The 4,222-nt window shown below is 36.3% G+C and overlaps 1 pseudogene; it reads right to left on the bottom strand.

Annotated features, from left to right (window-relative positions):
• Nucleotides 1-2,184: 2,184 nt before the first annotated feature.
• LOC118894010 lies at nucleotides 2,185-2,416 on the bottom strand (annotated as a pseudogene).
• Nucleotides 2,417-4,222: the final 1,806 nt, after the last annotated feature.

Here is a 4,222-nt window from a genome sequence, read left to right as displayed (position 1 = left end):
CCAACCACACTGCCTTCCTGGAAGGCAGGCAGCTGTCAAGTAGAGGCCTTGCCCAGGGGATGGGGAGGAGGTGGAAGAGCTGGCTAATATCTAGGACTTGACATTCAAATTACCAAATTAAAACTGAGTTAGAACATAAAAGACTGTAAGACTGTCTTTTACCTAAGAGCTAGTGGAAAAAAAGACACTGGGCCTGCTGGGATGTTATCCAGTGGTAGTTAAAAAAAAAAAAAGCTTTCCCACTGGATCAAGTTTAAAGGAGACCTGGGAAACAAAACATTAAGTTGAATTTTGATTGTGTCTCAGTCATACTTGTTCAATATACTGCTGACACACACTGCAAAAACAAAAGTTATATTTTAAAAAATTAAAATAAAAAATGACAATCAAGTAGTAAATATAATTTTGTTTTCAAATGCATACAAGAAAAGAGTTTATTTTAAACATGTGAAAAACTCCTTGGTCTAGGTTCAAGACTGGCCAGTTGGTGACTGATGTTGCCACTAAGCCTAGATGCTTCCTTGGTTCAGAGTGGGTGGTGCCCCTGCTTGGTGGTATGACACAGTTGGGACACCTTGACAGCCCATGCCAATTTGGATGCAATCTCAATGTGGGAATGATAACCTACCAAGACCACTATGGGAAAGACGATAGGAGCAGTTATTCTTACTATCCCTACTTCCAAAAAGTCATGGTGAAATGTTTAGTACATGAGGGTCTGAAAAATTCATGGCAAAATGTTAATCTAGGTGGTCTGTGTAAACATGTTTCTACCTTCTGTGCCCAAGTATTTTTTTCCCTAATAACATTAAAATAAATACTTAGGTATAAAGTTAAAAAAAAAACCTTCAGTGGTATGCCTCCTGAAATCCTCTTGCATACCACACTCTGCCAGAATTCTCAGGTGCCATCATATGTAGCTGACTCTGTCTCTCATGGGTCCCAGCCTGGCCCATCTGTACAAAGTCCATCTTTACTGATTTCCAGTCCTGTCATGTTTTCTGGTTTCTAAATCTCTAGTGATTCAAATCTGCTCTTCCTTCAGAATTCCTCTATTTCTCCTTTCAGTTCTATTGGTTTTTACAGCACTGTTGCTTGATGCAAACATATTTAAGATTACTCTATCTTCCTGATGGGTTGACTCATTATTATACAATGTCCCTCTCTGTCTCTAGTAAGTTTCTTTGCTTGATGTCTACTTTGTTACTAATATTCCTTCTTTCCTTTAATTAATGTTTGCATAGTATATCTTTTTCCATACTTCTACTTTCAACCTGTCAATATCATCATAATTGAAGTGAGTCTTTTATAGACAGCATATAAGCTGGGTCATGTTTTTAAATCTGGTCTGCCAATCTCTGTCTTCTAATTGGTGTATTTAGACCATTTGTGTTTAGTAATTATTAATATGTTAGGGGCCTTAATCTTCCATTTAATTTTATTTATTTCAATTTTTTGTTAATGAAAATAAGTTTTTTATGTCAAATAATAAATACACACGAAGATGAAAGCAGTTTTAGTCTTTTTTTCCAGATGTTTTGATCAGCTTACAGTAAAGACAGTACTGAAATCTACAGATTTGTCTTGGTACAAAAATTGCTGTTGGGTTGCTCCTTTTTCTGTATTTATAAATTGTGACTTTTTAAACTAACTTCAAAGCACTAATATCCATGCAAGTGCTTAAGCAAAAAAGAAGTTCTATTATGTAGAATCTATACTGTACAGCTGTCAGTAAAATAAAAATTAAAAAATAAAGTGAGCTGTCAGTATTCATTAAAAACCAAATCCTTAGAGTTGTGTTGGCTTATGAAAAGGAACAAGGAAGAATTTGGGCTACATAAATGAATTCAACAGAGAAGATTAAAGTGAGATACTGGTATCTTGGAGGCAAGCTATAGTTTGCCAGAAGAGTAGATAACAACTTTTATGTGCGTCTTTTTAATCGATGCTTTTAAAAAACCCGAATAGTTCCTAACTACTTAAAATGCAAATTCTAATTAACTGCAAAATCTTTTCCATAGGTTCAGAGCCTAATGAACCATGAGAGGGAAAAGGGGAGAAAAATTCAAACTGTTACTATTTTGAAAACATGTTTCTTCTGGACAGAAGAGACAACTGTAACCTCCCATCTTGTAAAAAAAAAAAAAAAAAAAAAAGGAAAACCTTTCAAAACTAACAAGGTGACTAGGGTCTGGCATTGTGTTCTGTTTCAACCAAGCACTCCCTAACCAGTCCTCTAGGGTGGATGATGCCTCAGTGTAGGTGGGTCTGATCACTTTCCCCAACCCTTTATGATGGTCAGCTGCTCTGCATATTTGCTCTGAGGTACTTGGCTTCTCCCAGTTCCCTGGGTGTAGCCTAGGGATGGTGGCCTGTAGTCACTCAGCCGCTGATAGTACTGTAAGGACATTACCATGAAGGTAAAAGGTGAGTGGACTTTTCCAACCTTGTTGAGTGAGACCACGGGCCTGTGCAGTCAAGTTTAGTTTGGAAAACATGCCTCCCCTCCCCCCATCAGTGATGGATGGCACTTGGTTGCAGCCAGGGGCAGGCCTGTGAGTGTGGCAGTGGTGAAGCTGGGCCTACTGGCAGGTAGTAGTGGTGGCTTAGCAAGCCCGGCATTTGTGTGCTGGTTTGTACAGTTGTGCACCCACTGAGCTCCTGAACACTTTTTATTATTTCCATTTTATTTTTGTTTTCTCTCTGTTTTTGTTTCTCTGGTTTGTTTGTTTGTTTCTTGCCTTCCTGTAGGTTACTTAAACATTTCTTAGAATTCCATTTTGATTTATCTGCGGTGATTTTGAGTGTATCTCTTTGCATAGCTTTTAAATAGTTGCTCTAAATATTATATCTACCTAACTTACTAGTCTTTTGGTGTCATCATTTTACCAGTTTGAGTAATGTTAGAGAAGTGTTACCTCCTTTTGTGTACTTTACCCTCCCCCATTTATAATATAATTGTCTTAAATATCTTACATTTAGAACCAAATCAGACAGTGTTATAATTTTTTTGCTTTGTCAAAGATAATTTTGAAAACTCAAGAGGAGAAGAAAATTGTATTGTATTTACCATAATTTCGCTTATTATGTTCTTCTTTGCTGATATTTCAAATTTCCTTCTTTTATTGTTTCCTTTCTGTTTAGGGAACTTCAGTTAGCCATTCTTTTGACATGGGTCTGGTGACAAATTCTCTTAGTTTTCCTTCACTTGAGATGTCTTGATTTCCCCTTCATTCCTGAAGGATATTTTCACTGGGTATAGGATTCTGGGTTGAAGGTTCTTTTCTTTCAGCACCTGAAAAATATTATGCCACTTCCCCTTGGCCTTCATGATTTCTAACGAGAAATCTGCTGTCATACAAGTCATTCTTCTACAATAGATAAGGTGTCATTTTTCTCTGGCTTCTTTCAAGTTTTCCTTGTCTTTAGTTTTCAGAAGGTTAATTATAATGTGTTTTTGGCATGGGTTTCTTAGCTTTATCCTGTTTGGAGTTTGCTCAGCTTCTTGAACCTGGAAATATATGTCTCTTGTCAAATTTGGGAAGTTTTCAGTTATTATTTCTCTCAATAATTGTTCAGCCCCATCCTCTCTCTCCTCTTCTGTGATGTTGATGACACAAATGTTAGATCTTTTGTTATGATCCCACAGTCTGAGATTCTGTTCATTTTTTTTTCAAAGGAAAGAAAAAGTGAAATAAAAGAACCATAAAAATTACCCAATCTGAACAATAGAGAAAAAAATAGACTTAAAAAAAAAAAGAACAGAACCTCAGACTGTGGGATCATAACAGTCTGTGTGAGGCAAAGAGAAAACCCAGGGAATTTGCCACCATGCCATTCCTCGGGTCCAGAAGTCTTGTCCTCTCTCCACCTTTCCGAGGTTTCTTATATTTGTTTTATATTTTATGTCCAGGGTTTTCAGTTGTGCTTAGTGGGAGCAATGGGGAAAATTACATTTCCTCCATCTTCTTGGAAGCAGAAGTCACTGGGTCTATTTGAAGTCTTAATAAACACTTGGTGATTTGACTCAGGCACATCATTTCCCCCTTCTCACTCCTACCCTTTACACAAATACAAAAGAGTAAAAGCACCAAGTTAGTAAAATATTTTAGATTAATTAATAATATAAATATATTTAATTAATCAAGAGGTGAGTTTATTTAAATAAAAAGTTAAGTAAATAAAATAAAGATATAATTTGATACATATGTTTATCTACCCA

The sequence above is a fragment of the Balaenoptera musculus genome, chromosome 4, assembly GCF_009873245.2.
Source record: "Balaenoptera musculus isolate JJ_BM4_2016_0621 chromosome 4, mBalMus1.pri.v3, whole genome shotgun sequence".
NCBI classification, from domain to species: domain Eukaryota; kingdom Metazoa; phylum Chordata; class Mammalia; order Artiodactyla; family Balaenopteridae; genus Balaenoptera; species Balaenoptera musculus.
Note: the sequence above shows the minus strand (reverse complement) of the source record. Positions and strands in the feature narration are given on the sequence as shown.